Source organism: Chiloscyllium punctatum, chromosome 10 (assembly GCF_047496795.1).
Source record: "Chiloscyllium punctatum isolate Juve2018m chromosome 10, sChiPun1.3, whole genome shotgun sequence".
NCBI classification, from domain to species: domain Eukaryota; kingdom Metazoa; phylum Chordata; class Chondrichthyes; order Orectolobiformes; family Hemiscylliidae; genus Chiloscyllium; species Chiloscyllium punctatum.
Genome location: NC_092748.1, coordinates 44,494,845 through 44,510,850, shown reverse-complemented (window position 1 = coordinate 44,510,850; position 16,006 = coordinate 44,494,845). Strand labels below are relative to the sequence as shown.

At 40.7% G+C, this 16,006-nt stretch overlaps 1 protein-coding gene across 7 annotated transcripts in view; it reads left to right on the top strand.

Moving 5' to 3' along the window:
* gulp1b (GULP PTB domain containing engulfment adaptor 1b) overlaps positions 1-16,006 on the top strand; it is a 375,129-nt gene that overhangs the window by 145,765 nt on the left and 213,358 nt on the right. Inside the window, exons 3-4 of one of the 7 annotated variants that reach the window (XM_072579026.1) lie at positions 4,168-4,220; positions 9,187-9,264. The exons of the other annotated variants lie outside the window; for them this stretch is intronic. The gene's annotated coding sequence lies outside the window, so the exon portion shown is untranslated. The remainder of the gene's footprint in view (positions 1-4,167; positions 4,221-9,186; positions 9,265-16,006) is intronic. 7 annotated transcript variants of the gene reach the window in all.

Sequence of the window (16,006 nt, the reverse complement as noted above, 5' to 3'; positions counted from 1 at the left end):
TCATAACTGTCAGAATATTGGTAAGAGGGGATTCTGTGATCATAAAGCCATGGAAAATCAAGGAATGAAGGTTAGATCATCTGTTGTTTGAGAATAGAGATTGGCTGGCACTTGTGAGGCATGGTTGTTATTTGCCACTTAACAATCGGTCTGAATGTTATCCAGGCCTTGTTGAATATGGACACAATCTGCTTCAGCTTGTGAAGAATTGTGAATGTTGCTTGAATGCATTTGGCTGCATTGGAACACTGTAATAAACCAAGGACAGAAGTGTCAGTGCGTGAAAGCAAGGTTCAGAATTAAACTGACAGGCTGTTGCTTGCTTGGCCTGTGCTTCAGGTCTGAATGGAAGTGTTTGGAAAGCAGTCATCCAATCAGCTTTTGGTCTCCCCAGTGCAAAACAGACAAATATAATGTAAACAATGAATTTGGTTTGCTGAACTGAAAGATGGAAATCACTGGCTTATCTGAAAGGAATGTTTGTAGCATTGGAGGGCTGAGAAAGAGGAAGCAAAAAGACAGATATTCTATTACCTGTGCAGCCATTAGAAGGGCAGAAGAAAATGATAGATTGTAACAAGTATGTTCAAGGGAGAGGGAAAGGGGCAGATAACTTTGGTAAGAAAGATTAGTTTTTGGAAGGGATTCTAGGATTTATTACTTAAACAGTTGAGGACACAGCAGAAGCTCGGGTGAATAAATTGGGAATGTGAAAGAGATTACAATTGGAGGAGCACATTGATGTAGAGAGGAGTTGGGCCATGAAGAATTTGAAAGTGAGGATTTTGTCTCGGATATTTTGTTGAGTTTTTGAGGAAATTATAGTGGCGAACACGATTTTTGAGGGTAGAGCAGTGGATGTTGTCTATATTAATTAACACATTTGACAAGGCCCTTCATTATAGTCTGATCCAGAAGATAAAATCACATGGCATCCAGGTTAAGTTGGTGGGTTAGATACAAAATTGGCTTGGTAGTTGTGGCGTTTTTCTGACTGAAGGTCTGTGATCTTTGTGCATTCTGCAGAGATAAGCACTTGGACTTTTGTTATTTTGTAATTTCCATATATTATTTAGCTGAAAGTATATGTAGAGTCGTGGGTTGTGAGGAAGGTTGTGAAAGGTTAGAACAGGATATAGATCAGTTGGAAAGTTGGACGGAGAAATGCCAGATGGAGTTTAATCCAGACAAATGTGTGGTGAGGCATTTTGGGACGTCAAATGTAAGAAGAAATTGTACAGTAAATGGCAGGGCCTTCAGGAACACTGATGTTCAGAGAGATCTTGGATGCTAGACTCCAGCTCCCTGAAATTGGCAACACAAGTTGATAAGGTGGGAACGAATGATAGGACATGTACAGGGTATAGGGTTTAAAATTGGCAAGTCAGGTTGCAGTTCTTTAGAACTTTTGTTAGGCCACATTTGCAGTATTGTGTGCCGTTCAGGTCACCACACTATATAGCAAGGAATTGGAGGCTTTGGAGAAGGAACAAAAGAAGTTAACCGGGATGATGCCTGGATTGGATTATATGAGCAATAAGGAGATGTTGGACAAACTTGTTTTTGCTAGAGCATTGGAGCCTGAGGGTGACCTGATAGAAGTAAACAAAATTATGAGGGACATGGTTAGGGTAGATGATCTGTCTTCTCGCAGGGTGAAAATGTTAAATACTAGGGGTGCAGGTTTAAGGTGAGAAGGGAAAGTTTAAATAAAATGTGTGAAGCATGTTTGTTACGCAGAGGGTGATCAGTGCCTGGGATGTACTGCCAAAGGAGTGTGGTAGAAGCAAATGTGATAGCAATGTTCCAGAGGCACTTAGAGAGACACATGAAGAGACAGGGAATAGAAGCAAACAGACTATGTACAGGCAGATTGAATTAGTTTAGAATGGCATCATGATTAGCACAGATGTGGTGAATGGAAGGGCCTGTTCTTGTGTTCTGTATTCTTATATTTTTAAAATTGTGACAGACTGCTGTAAATCACTGAGCATGGATGAAAATTGGATGGGATTTGCTATGAATTAGGAAGTGTACAACATGGTTATATATCTATAAAATACACATAAGAAATACTTAAATAACAAAGGAAAGAAGAAAAGGAAATGCAAAGAACTTTGAGAAGTTTAACCAAACCTCAGGTAAGCAAAGATCAAATCAAACTTCAGGAACTTAAAAGGGAGTAGAGTTCTGTAGGTGCATAAATAATGAAAGGAAAATTGCCATGAATGTAGGACGACTAAAGGCTGAACAATATAAACACACAAATAATGGCAAATAAATATTTGAATGAATAATTACTGTGCCTCAGTTTCTAATAATGGTAACAAAATAGGCTCTTCAATATTGATACGTTTAAAGAAAATACAACTTTAGGATAGAAAGGGTGTCTGCACTCACACGTTCTGAAGGTAACTGGGGAGGAAATCAAAAATATTTGATGATATAGATGAAAAACACAAGTTTCATAGTGTGTGGATTTTTTTTTCAATGTTCATTCACTTGATGAAGGCATTACTGTCTCGGGTCTGATTTATTCCTGATTGCCTATAGCACAGTTAAGATTCAACCACATTGCTGTTGGTCTGTACTCCAGACCAGGTAAGGATGGTAAGTTTACTTTCCTTAGGGACATTAGTGGACCATCTGCCATGGTGGGATTCAAACCTGGGACCCCAGAACATTGCCTGGTTCTCTGGATTGATAGTCCAAAGATAATACCACAAGCTCATCACGTTCCCACTAATGCTAGAGGATTGCTGGATACTTAGTATTGGCTTACTAGATTAGATTACTTACAGTGTGGAAATGGGCCCTTTGGCCCAACAAGTCCACACCAACCCGCCGAAGCGCAACCCACCCAGACCCATTCCCCTACATTTACCCTTTCAACTCTTATTATAGGCAATTTAGCATGGCCAATTCACCTAACCTGCACATTTTTGGACTTAATTTTCCTGGTCCTTTTGTATAAGACATTTCTTGTTTAAAAAAAAAATTGCTGGAATAACTATTTAGCAATTTGCCATATGGATTTTTATTAAATGACTAAATGCACCTGGAGAGCTCCTGAATTCAGATTTCACCCCCTATCATGTACGTATTGAGCCCATGTCCCCAGAACATTAGCCTGAGGCTCTGCTTTACATTGCCAGTGACATTACCACTACGCCACTATCACTTCCTTTATTTCAAAGGTGTAGCTAATGCTTGATTGTTGTTTGGTTAAAACTAAACTGTAAATGTGGAATCTTCTGACTACTCAAAGTGATTACGTAGTTTATTTAGTATCAGGTATCAGATATTTCACTGATCTATTTGAATGTAAATCTCACTAAATGACAAAGCTGCTTTGTTAACATTTTAAAAGCAATAGTGCACTTGTAAGCTTCCATATGACCAATGGCAATGTCTGTGTGCTTTTGGATATTAATTATTTTTCAAAAGGTAACGTCAGATTAACTTATTTTGAGTAATTGGACATTTTTATTGCGCAAGGTTTTGAGATTGTAAAGAAAAAAAAAATTATGAGCACTGCAACTTTAAATGTTTCACAATTTAAATTCCAAGTTTATTTCTCATGCTTATGTTTCAGAGTACCTTTGACCAAGCATGATTAAGTTACATAAGAACTGAATTCATTATACAACACAGTGCCAAACAAAACAAAATGCTCTCAAAAACTAAGCTATGGAGGCTCACTACATCTTCAGCTCAGAAATTAATCTAGATTAAATGATTATATTTAAATTGCATTTGCTGTGTTTTACTAAGTATTTCTGAGGAATTGGGCAAAATGTTCTTGAAGAATCAATTTTGTATTGATTCTGAGGGTGGACTCTTTATTAAGTAATGTAACTTTTCATTGTTATGCATAATTCATACACTTGAAATGGCCAATTTCCAAAGAGTTCACACCTAATATAAGATTCCACATGAAGAGTTTTAGTTCAGATTTGAGCAGGAAATCAGAATTGACTTGCAATATTTGGGTGAAATTCTGAAATTTCCCAACTGTCCTGTCACTTCTTGAAAACAGGCTGTGATGCTGAAACTTCCAACTGTATTCATAAAATATTATTGGCAACAAAACTAATAACAAATATTTAAAAGTATATTTAATGTAGACTAATTTTCTGTTTATGTCTTCATCTAATGAATTTTAAGGTATTGAAGTGGTGACATTGAGGACTGTATAGAAGAACTTCTTAATGTGGAAGGTAATTGGGCTGACTTTTATATGAAAACAAATGCCTTAAGTGAAAAATATTTCACAACTGATAAAACAACTTTAATGTAAGAATTATGCAGAGATATACATTGCAATATATTTTGATAATATTTAGGTAATTATATGCTTCCAAGCAGGATTTACAAAGAACATTTATGAAGGCCATGCTTGTTTGAAGTATACCATTAATATTCCTTTGATGAAAACTATTGTGTTATATCTGCATACACCCTCTCAGTTTCCTCCCACACACCAAAGATGTGCAGGTCAGGTGAATTGGCCATGCCAAATTGCCCATTGTATTAGGTGCATTAGTCAGGAGTAAATACAGGGTCGGGGAAGGGGTCTGGGTGGGTTAATCTTCAGACACTCAGTGTGCTCTTGTGGGCCAAAGGGCCTGTTTCCATAAGGGGAGGCATGGTGGCTCAAGGAGCGTCACAGTGGCTCAGTGGGTAGCACTACTGCCTCACAGCACCAGGGTCCCAGGGTTGATTCCCGCCTCGGGCAACTGTCTGTGTGGAGTTTGCACATTCTCTCTGTGTCTGCATGGGTTTTGTCCTGGTTTCCTCCCACAGTCCAAAGATGTGCAGGTTAGGTGGATTGGCCACACTAAATTGCCCATAGTGTTAGGTGCATTAGTCAGAAGGAAATGGGTCTGGGTGGGTTACTCTTCGGAGGGTTAGTGTGGACTTGTTGGGCCTGTTTCCACACTGTGGGGAATCTAATCTAATCTAAACCTGCTCCTAGTTCTTATGTAAAAGAAAAGTCCTGCATGGTAGGCATTCATGGTTAAAGGCGTCACCATGGATATCCAATCCCTCTACACCTCCATTCACCATGACCAGGGCCTCCAAGCCCTCCGTTGTTTCCTCTCCAGACATCCCCAACAGTACCCTTCCACTGACACTTTCATTCGTTTGGCCGAACTGGTCCTCACCCTTAACAATTTCTCCTTTGAATCCTCCCACTTTCTCCAGACCAAAGGCGTAGCCATGGGCACACATATGGGCCCCAGCTATGCCTGTCTCTTTGTTGGCTATGTAGAACAGTTGATCTTCCATAATTACACCGGCGCCACTCCCCACCTCTTCCTCCGCTACATTGATGACTGCATTGGCGCCACCTCGTGCTCCCGCGAGGAAGTTGAGCAATTCATCAACTTCACCAACACATTCCACCCTGACCTTAAATTTACCTGGACTATCTCTGACACCTCGCTCCCCTTCCTGGACCTCTCCATCTCCATTAGTGATGACCGACTTGACACTGACATTTTTTATAAACCCACTGACTCCCATAGCTACCTGGATTACACCTCTTCCCACCCTATCTCTTGCAAAAATGCCATCCCGTATTCCCAATTTCTCCGCCTCCGCCGTATCTGCTCCCAGGAGGACCAGTTCCACCATAGAACACACCAGATGGCCTCCTTCTTTAGAGACTGCAATTTCCCTTCCCACGTGGTTAAAGATGCCCTCCAACGCATCTCGTCCACATCCCGCACCTCCGCCCTCAGACCCCACCCCTCCAACCGTAACAAGGACAGAACGCCCCTGGTGCTCACCTTCCACCTCACAAACCTTCGCATCAACCAAATCATCCGCCGACATTTCTGCCACCTCCAAAAAGACCCCACCACCAGGGATATATTTCCCTCCCCAACCCTTTCCGCCCTCCGCAAAGACCATTCCCTCCGTGACTACCTGGTCAGGTCCACACCCCCCTACGACCCACCCTCCCATTCTGGCACTTTCCCCTGCCACTGCAGGAACTGTAAAACCTGTGCCCACACCTCCTCCCTCACCTCTATCCAAGGCCCTAAAGGAGCCTTCCACATCCATCAAAGTTTCACCTGCACATCCATTAATATCATTTATTGTATCCATTGCTCCCGATGTGGTCTCCTCTACATTGGGGAGACTGGGCGCCTCCTAGCAGAGCGCTTTAGGGAACATCTCCGAGACACCCGCACCAATCAACCAAACCGCCCCGTGGCCCAACATTTCAACTCCCCCTCCCACTCTGACGAGGACATGGAGGTCCTGGGCCTCCTTCACCGCTGCTCCCTCACCACCAGACGCCTGGAGGAAGAACGCCTCATCTTCCGCCTCGAAACACTTCAACCCCAGGGCATCAATGTGGACTTCAACAGCTTCCTTATTTCCCCTTCCCCCACCTCATCCTAGTTTCAAACTTCCAGCTCAGTGACTGTCTCCTTGACTTCTCCGGACTTGTCCTACCTGCCTATCTTCTTTTCCACCTATCCACTCCACCCTCTCCTCCTTGACCTATCACCTTCATCTCCTCCCCCACTCACCCATTGTACTCTATGCTGCTTTCTCCCCACCCCCACCCTCCTCTAGCTTATCTCTCCACGCTCCAGGCTCACTGCCTTTATTCCTGATGAAGGGCTTTTGCCCGAAATGTCGATTTCGCTGCTCGTTGGATGCTGCCTGAACTGCTGTGCTCTTCCAGCACCACTAATCCAGTATTCATGGTTAAAGCCTATTTTTGAATTATTCTTAATTATGTATGTTAATGGAATCAGCCTGCAGAACAATTTTTCTTTGTTTTATGTCTAGTTCAGACTTAACAGTCATTTAAATATTAAAAAAAAGTGGTGTAAAGTAATAGTGTTCATTACTTACCTCAAGGAAATTTACTAACAAAATCTGGTGAATTCTGTGCAATGTTGATGTTACTTTGATTCCAGTATCAGCACAAGGGAATCTTAGCCATCGAAAAACAAGCAGGTTAAGCAAATAATGATGTTGGTGAATATACGTAGACAAAAACAAAATCAAGGAAATAAAAGAACTGATAATCAGACACATTTTAATCATTTGCAAACAGTAAAATAAAGATCATGATTTTGGGATTAAGTCGAAGCTGAAATACCATAAATTTAGAAACAAAATGCTCACTTTAAAACTGTTTTCTTTTTGCTGTGGGGGGAAGACTTGATGTCCTAAGAATGTAAAAATATATTTTTAAGGCAGGAGAAGATGCTCAGCAGTAATCAAGTCCCGAACCTGTCATTAAAAGCCCAATTACACTGAATTCAGAGTGGCACAATTTTTTCAAGTGGTTTTGCAGTAAAATTAAGAATGGAGAAACTCAAGTTCATGTTAACTTGAGTGATTTCTGCAACTTTCCATCCGCTGGAATCTCAGCACGAAAACTATTGAGGAGAAGGAATCATTGATGACAACTTTTGAATGTCAATATTTACATGGGCATGATGGTAGAAGGGAATTTCAGAGTTTTGACCTTGAGCTCTTGAACGAATAATTGTTTCTGGATGATTTTGCGACTTAGATTGGTGGTGCTTCTATGCTATTGCTGGGCATATTCTTTCTTGATGCTATCTATCTACATTATTGGGCAGGGAAGTATTGAAGACTGATTGATGGGATGCTGTAGTGTACTTGTGATACAGCCATAGAATGCTGATGAGGACAAGGGTTAAGTGAGTTTAGTGTCAATTTGCCAACCAAGTAGACTGTTTTGTATTGATGGTGTCAAAATTTGTTTGTGGGGAATGGAATAGTTCAGGACCTGTTTCTTTTTGCTCTTTTATGGTGCAGAAGATGTATATGTTAGGATTTTTTTTTTCAGTTTTTGTCAATATTGATTTCCTTTCCTTTATTTGTAAGAATATTGAGTACAGGAGTTGGGAGGGCATGTTGCAGCTGTACAGGACATTGGTTAGGCCACTGTTGGAATATTGCGAGCATTTCTGGTCTCCTTCCTATCAGAACAATGTTGTGAAACTTGAAAGGGTTCAGAAAAGATTTACAAGGATGTTGCCAGGGTTGGAGGATTTGAGCTACAGGGAGAGGTTGAATAGGCTGGGGCTGTTTTCCCTGGAGCGTCGGAGGCTGAGGGGTGACTTTATAGAGGTCAATAAAATCACGAGGGGCATGGATAGGATGAATAGACAAAGTCTTTTCCCTGGGGTCCGGGAGTCCAGAACGAGGGGGCATAGGTTTAGGGCAAAAGGGGAAAGATATAAAAGAGACCTGAGGGGCCACTTTTTCACGCAGAGGGCGGTAGGTTATGGAATGAGCTGCCAGAGGAAGTGGTGGAGGCTAGTACAATTGCAACATTTAAAAGGCATCTGGATTGGTATATGAATAGAAAGGGTTTGGAGGGATATGGGCTGGGTGCTGGCAGGTAGGATTAGATTGGGTTGTGATATCTCGTCAGCATGGATAAATTGGACCGAAGGGTCTATTTCCATGCTGTACATCTCTATGACTCCATGACTGTATTTGGCAAAGTACCTCAGCAGTGCTATTTGTATGACTTTTATTAAAATTCAGCGTGCCTGGTTACCTGAGGAAGGCAACCGAGTATGTATTTCAGATTCCCAAAAATTATGCTTGCCCCTTTCCTGCTTTTGTTTTTGGTTGACCACCTTCAAATCTGTGAATAATTTTAAAACTTAAATGCGTGGGTGTTGGCCAGAAAGCTGAGGTTTAGTTGGATGTCTGCCACCTCATTGTCATTCTTCTCCTGTCAAAGTAAGAGAAGCAAAATGTTCTTGGTCACAAAAACTGGTGAATGGAGTCTTTACTTGGGGCTGGTCTGCTTTACTTGAGCCGATTGTTCCATTTTGGCAGGCGGTCAGCCTAATCCAAATGGAAGCTGTAAAAATTACACCACACCCCAATAGAAGGGTGAACATTGTTTATGCAACGTCTAGCTCAGAGTTAAACATTATTTGCACTTTAGAAATAACAGTGGGAATATACTGTAATCCATCCAAGTTGTTGATTACTCCATGTTTATAACATGGACTTCTTTCTGTCTGGTTTCTGTATTATATCCTATACAGTGAACATCTGCAACATATGGTTATATGAAATTATGTTGCTAAATATAATTATTTAAGAAGTACATAAATCACTGCATGTGCTATACTGATATGCAACTTTGATATTTAACTAAAGGAGGAGCTCAAAGATAGGAACCAAATGAAACAAATTGTTCCAGTAGCGACACAAAAGATTCATCAACTGAACAACTACGTAAGATTTAATTAAGTTTCACTTAAACTCTGTTTTTCCTCAGTTGTTATAGTCATCAATCTAAGTGTCTAGGATGAACAATAAAGAGAGTCTAGAAAAGTGAATGCTTGAAGGAAATGCATTGCATTATAAAATGATCTAAAGTTGCACACTTCAAATCAAAATTATTAGCTATATTTTCAGTATGCATTGACTTGTGTAATTAACAGTATCATATTGTTCATATATTAAATATGTTCAGTAATTAAAGTATGTCTACATTGTCTTCTATTGCCTGGTGACCAATGTTTTAGTTCAGAGGTCATGGTTGGCAACATCACAGTAATACTGTACTGAAAAGAACTCTGCAGTTTAACACTGTACTGATTAGATTAGATTACATTGTGGAAACAGGCCCTTCAACCCAACACCGACCCACAACCCACCCATACCCCTAACCTAACACTACGGCAATTTAGCATGGCCAATTCACCTGACCTGCACATCTTTGGACTGTGGGAGGAAACCGGAACACCACGCAGAACACGGGGAGAATGTGCAAACTCCACACAGTCACCTGAGGCAGGAATTGAACCTGGGTCTCTGGCGCTGTGAGGCAGCAGTGCTAACCACTGTGCCACCATGCCGCCCACAATTGAGCTTTACAATGTCAAGTTGAAATGGTATCAGAATTCTCACCAAATGGAAGAAAGGAGTCACTTTTTAATGTTAATTCAGTGTTGATTTTGAGTTATTTTGTGACTTTTCAATTAATGTGCAGACATTGGGCCATTGCATCAATTTGGAAATAGTTGTACTGTATATCGAACTCCCTTGTTAAAGAGCTCACTTTATCAGCCATTTCAATATTGTTTTAGCAAAGTATTTCCTCTCTTTCTCTGAACAAAAATATTATCATCCTTTTTCCTAAAATATTATTTATTTCTTCTTGGAGTTATGTGTCACACTTATCCTACACTGCTACAAAGGAAATTAAGTCTGACTCTTTGTGAAGACTTGAATGGTTCATTGTCTGTTGAGCTGAACCCTTCCGATCTGTCGACTGCTTAGTTGGATGACGCACGTTCGGCAGTAGAATGAGATATAAAAATAATGGTGTATCATGTTCCCCATAACCCTACAACTTGTGTCTATTACATGGGTGACAGAGAGCAGGGAAAATTCAAAATATAAACAATCCAATTTTAAATGTTGAGTATTTTAACTCCTGGGCCTTGTTGATGTTTGACTGCCATATTTCCCATCTCAACACACCTGATACAGACAACACTCACTTCCTCAATGTACTTTTCAGTCACTCTCTTGGATCTTATTTAAATCAGAGATCAGGAATATTGCATTTTGGTACATTGAGATTGTGCATTTCACAGTATTACAAGTCAGCCATGAGCTGCAAATCAGCTCCCAAGATTGTTTGATGCCTCACTAGATGTCCTGGTTGAAGAACTGGCACATTTCGGTGTCTAAGAAGGATTATTGCCAGTGCCTCCACAATTTCCACTCTGACTTTCTGCAGAATTTTTTGACGAACCTCATCTGGTTCTGACACAGTATCCAGTCTGTCCTTATACTTACTGCTGCCCTATCAATTTTGAACCTTTCTAGTGACTGAATTTTCTCCTCTGTCATGGAAACCTATGTAGCATCTATTTCATTAGTAAAGACAGATACAAAGAATTTATTCCATGCCTCAGTCACGCACCTTCCTCTATGGTTTAATTTTTGTCCCTGCTCACTAATGACTGAACAGGTGTGTGCTTTCAAAGCATTACTTACTTGCTGCTGAAAACAGCCAATGCTGGAGATCACAGTGGGTCAAGAAGCATCCACGGAGAGAGAGCAAGCTAACGTTTCGAGTCTAGATGACCCTTCATTAAAGCTGGTGAAGTCTGGAGGGTTTGGGGTGGGGAGTCTAGTAGTAGTGGGTGTAGGGTGACCTACTGTACATTGGAGAAACTAAGCACACACTGGGTGATTGCTTTGTGGAACACCTCTGGTCTGTGTGTATGCATGACCCCAACCTTCCTGCAGCCAGTCATTTTAACACAGCTCATTTGCCCACATGTCTGTCCACAGCATGCTGTAGTGTTCCAGTGAATGACAGTACAACCTGGAGGAACAACATCTCATCTTCAGGCTGGGTATTTTACAACCTGTTGGACTTAATAATAGTTCAGCATCTTTAAATTGTGAATCATTTCTTCAGTTTCTTTTAGCTTGTTACATCATGTTATCATGTCCTCTCTCCCCTCCCCCCCATTCCAGTGGGACTGTCTGTCCTTTCCAGTCCTGCACTTAGACACACCATCGCTCTGCCATTCTCATATTCCGATCACTTAATCTGAAATGTCAATCTTTTCTCCACCAGCACCCATACCCATTACCCATCTGTTAATTTTCAGGACAGATTCCAGCATCTGCAGTAATTTTGATCTGACTTACTTGCTCCCGACTTACTTGTTGGTTCCCCAGCAAATCACTGGGACTGATGGGACACTGCCATTTTCATGAGACTGAAGCTCAATGGGAAATGTTCATGTTTCCTTCTGTCAGGATGTTAGCGTATGGACAAGTATGCCAGTATGATGGAATGAGGCTGGGCACTACCAACTTTGAAAATCTTGACCTCCCAAGTCACTCGCATCTTAGATTTCAACACGAGCAACTGCAGCTGTCCTGAAGTCATTAATTAAAGTCTCTCCTGGTGAAAATGAAAAGACCTTCTGTGAATACATACTGAGTTGAAAAATCAATTCCAGGCAATTGTTGTGTTTCGCCTGAAAATAATCATTTAGTTACACTTTGACTTCTAGCTTTTGCATTGCCAGTAGTTATTCATCGAAAAGTTGGCTCAATGATTTCAATGTTCTTTAATGAGGGTACTAAGGAAGTCCAGTAACAGCTTGGAAAAGACTTATGATGTGAAGGGATATAATTTTGAGAGATAAGAAAGGACCACTTTTCTATCAACTGAAACCTGGCATTCTGGCTACCGATTGATGTATTTTCCTTTGCCGTCAGTCATTTACTTACATCAGATGGTGATGTAGACATCCTCCAACCGCAGTTCTTTCTGAATTGTTAAATTGTGTGACATGCAGCACACGCAATTGATGCAATAGAATTTATGTAGTGGTATATTGTAAGCAGCTTCCAGATCCATTGTTTGCATCAATAGTTCTGTAATATGCTCAATAATGTCTCTATCAGTGTTGTGGCAATAATTGTATCAGTGCTGTTCAAGCAAAATTAGTTCGCAGAGGTCATATTATCATTAAGCATGCTGATGCCACTTTTATAATACTGTGTACAGTTCTGGTTGCACTGCGTTTGAAGGATATTATTAAACTAGAGAAGGTTCAGAAAAGACTTGCTGGGACTGGAATGTTTGAATTATGAGGATAGGTTCGGACTGTATTCGCTGGAGCAGAGGAGGCTGAGGGGTGACTTTATAGAAGTTTATAAAATCATAACTGGCATAGATAAGATGAATAGCAAGGATCATTTCCCTAGAGTGAGGGAGTTCAAACTAGGGGGCATATTTTTAAGGTGAGAGGAGAAAGATTTACAAGGGACCTGAAGGGCAACATTTTTAAGTAGAGGGTAGTTCCTAAGTGGAATGAACTGCTTGCGGAAGTGGTAGATGCAGGTACAGTTACAAGATTTCAAAATCATTTACACAGGTACATAAATAGAAAAGCTTTGAAGGGATATTGGTGAGCTGCAGGTAAATGGCATTAGTTTAGTTTGGGAAACTTGGTCAGCATGGATGAGTTGGACTGAAGGGTTTGTTTTCGGGCTGTATGACTCTGACTCTATGAAAGAGGCAAGCTGCCTCTGTTGCATTGCTCCTCAATCATTTGAGGGGATATGACTCTTGCTGTACAGACCTTGCACAAAGCCTTAGCAGGTTTCTCTCTCGCTGTCTTCCAGCAAATGCAGCTAAAGCTGTGAACTGTGATAGGACGTGAAAGCTTAGCTCACCTGAGTAGGAGAAAACAAAAATATGAATCAAATATTTCAGGTCAAATTTTCCTTTGCAATCCATTAAGAACAATGTGCAATTAGCGTCTGCAGTAAACCAATTGCTCACTGAAGCTAATCTCACTGTTCTACACAGTGATTTGATTATTTGGTGTGGATTTTAATCTACTCAATTACGATTGCAATGGAATCTTCAATTGTGTGCATTCACGAGACACACTAAGTGCAGTGAGAATTTAAAACTGGCATCTAGCAGAAACCAGTCCATGTAAGTCAATATGTTTGATTTTACAGCTTGTTCATTCTATTTTTGAGTGGATGGGTTAAAATTGATCCATCAACATTACATCTTCTGTTCTCTTATATTTTGGGCTCAACAATAGTGACTGACTAATGAGCTAGTGCTGTGAAGGATAATAGTAAAACATGTTTCTTTCTTCTTTTACAAATATTTCCATTTGTCGCAGAATTTTTGTTTTGAGCAACGTTTTATTATTTTGCTGGCTCTTAAGGCGTATCACAACCTTGTTTATTTCTTGCTAGAAACAGTCAGAATCGTTTGTAGCAAATCCATTATATTGAGGCTTTTAACATTACATTCCTGATGCAGAGTTTCCATAGAGCACACCCATGTTTCTTGGGTGAAGTTTTGACTGATATAAGGTTCCATCTTGACTGGCAATGTCTTCCAATTTTTTAATCAACTTTTGTAGTGTCTCTCAATGTTTTATTCTGACATGCCACTCAACTGACTACAGCTGGTTTTCAAATATTCTTAACAGTTTTGCAAAGGGTGTGTACATTTTAAAAATGCAATTTGTACAAAAGCAGTACATTCCCAGCTGTTTTTTTTAACTCTTCTGGTTCAAAAAACCAAACCTACTTTAATTGCATCATCATATCTAATTATATTAAATATACGCAGAATAAGTATCTGTGAAGTATGTGAGGAAGATAAAACCTTTTGACCTAACCACATGAAATTGCGAACAGACTCTTCAATATTCAAACCAGATTTCGCTGTTGCATTCAAGAAGTTGGTTGAACGTTGAACACTGAAAATTGCAATGTTGAATTTTACTAAAAATCAGTCAGATGTCAATTTTGAGGAGTTTTATAGAGGGTTTCCCTCCATGAGCCCCAGTAAGTTTACCCATGTAATTCTCCATTGCTCTCATTATTATGTATGCACTAGACCTCATTGGTGCCACTTATGTGCCAACATGTTCTCACCATTGGAGGAGTTACTTCCCAGTGTCAGGACCTTCTAAGATTTATTTAGAGCCAGCTATAAGTAGCCCTTCACAGTCCACATTGTTGGAGGGAAGTGAAAAAGAAAAACTGCTGAGGGCACATATGTGGCACAAGTGACCATTTGTTTCAAATAGGAACTCTCACTTGGAAATGTTTTACTCCTTTACATTATTACCTGTCAGATCAACTGTTATTGTAAATACAGCTACAAGCATCAAGCTACACAGGTTACCTGTTCTGAGTGCCATACCATGTAAGAACCCTGCCTCACGGAGTGCTGCTGCTTCCCTCATGCCCAGCATTGCATGACATCTTATTGTTCAATGTGGGAGTATCAAATGTTAAACTTTTCAAAGTTGAAAATGTTAACTTTTATTAAACAGATTGAAAAAGCAAAGTTAATGTAATAAACAGAAAAAGCTGCACTTGGTTACAGATTAAAAAGGGACTGTTTTCCTTTCAGGCACAACAGATTTATAATCAGTGGATAATCATTTCATCCAACTCATCTGTTGGAACTTAACTGTTGATTAAGTCTTGTCTGGCTTTTTTCTCCTGATGCTTCTATGCGGTATCATGCAGAAAGACATACTCCTCCTGTTCAATGTCCTCAACTTTGTCCTTTGAAGACTACCTTTGCTGTCCCAACTCTGTCCCCTTTCTGCCGTTGGGCAGCATGCAGCGTGCTGGGATTATACACCACACTCTGTTTGGACTGTACTGCAAAGCCTTCCAGGCTGATCCAGGGATCAGAACCTCATCTCCTCGTGGTCTACTGCTGCTCCACGGTGACGCTGGTTAAAAAAAAGGGCTGCATGTGTCAATGCTTGGCCTCTGTCATGGGATTATTTAATGGAGCCATGGTTGTAGAATGTATCCCTTGTGTCCCAGTAACCGACCTTGTAAGGTATTGAAACAAATCAGGAATATGCAAGGTCTCGGAAATATGGGCGTCATAGCAACTGCTAAAGAGCCTTACATTCATTGATAATCACAGATAGCTTGTACGTTGACATAATGGAATGCTTATCTGTTGATGATGTCAGCCATGTTATGATATGGCACTCTCAGTACAACGTGTGACCAACCCATAATGCTTTGCTATGTTGGCAAAACCTACTGCTTGGGCTGCAGCACTGACTTCATTGTGAACAAATGAGATGAAAGGTGTGATCTGACACAAATGGCAATAGCAACTCTCTTCATACATTTGGGGGTTAAAGATTTAAAGATCGCATATGGCTCCCCCGTAGATTCTTGGAAGCAACACGGGATACAAAGATTTAGTGCAGCTGATAGCCTCCGTGTCAGGATGGCCAACTCCCCCCTTCAGGTGGTCTGTTCTGTACCAGCAGATAGCACAGTTCTGTGAAGGTGCCCCATAACATTCTGAGTTTGCAGCAGCCAGGCCACTTGCTCACCTGCAGGAAATGGCATTCTGGGCAATGGATGCTGGGCCTCCAGGAGCTCCTCCCCCTTCACATCCTCAGGGGACCTTCAGCTG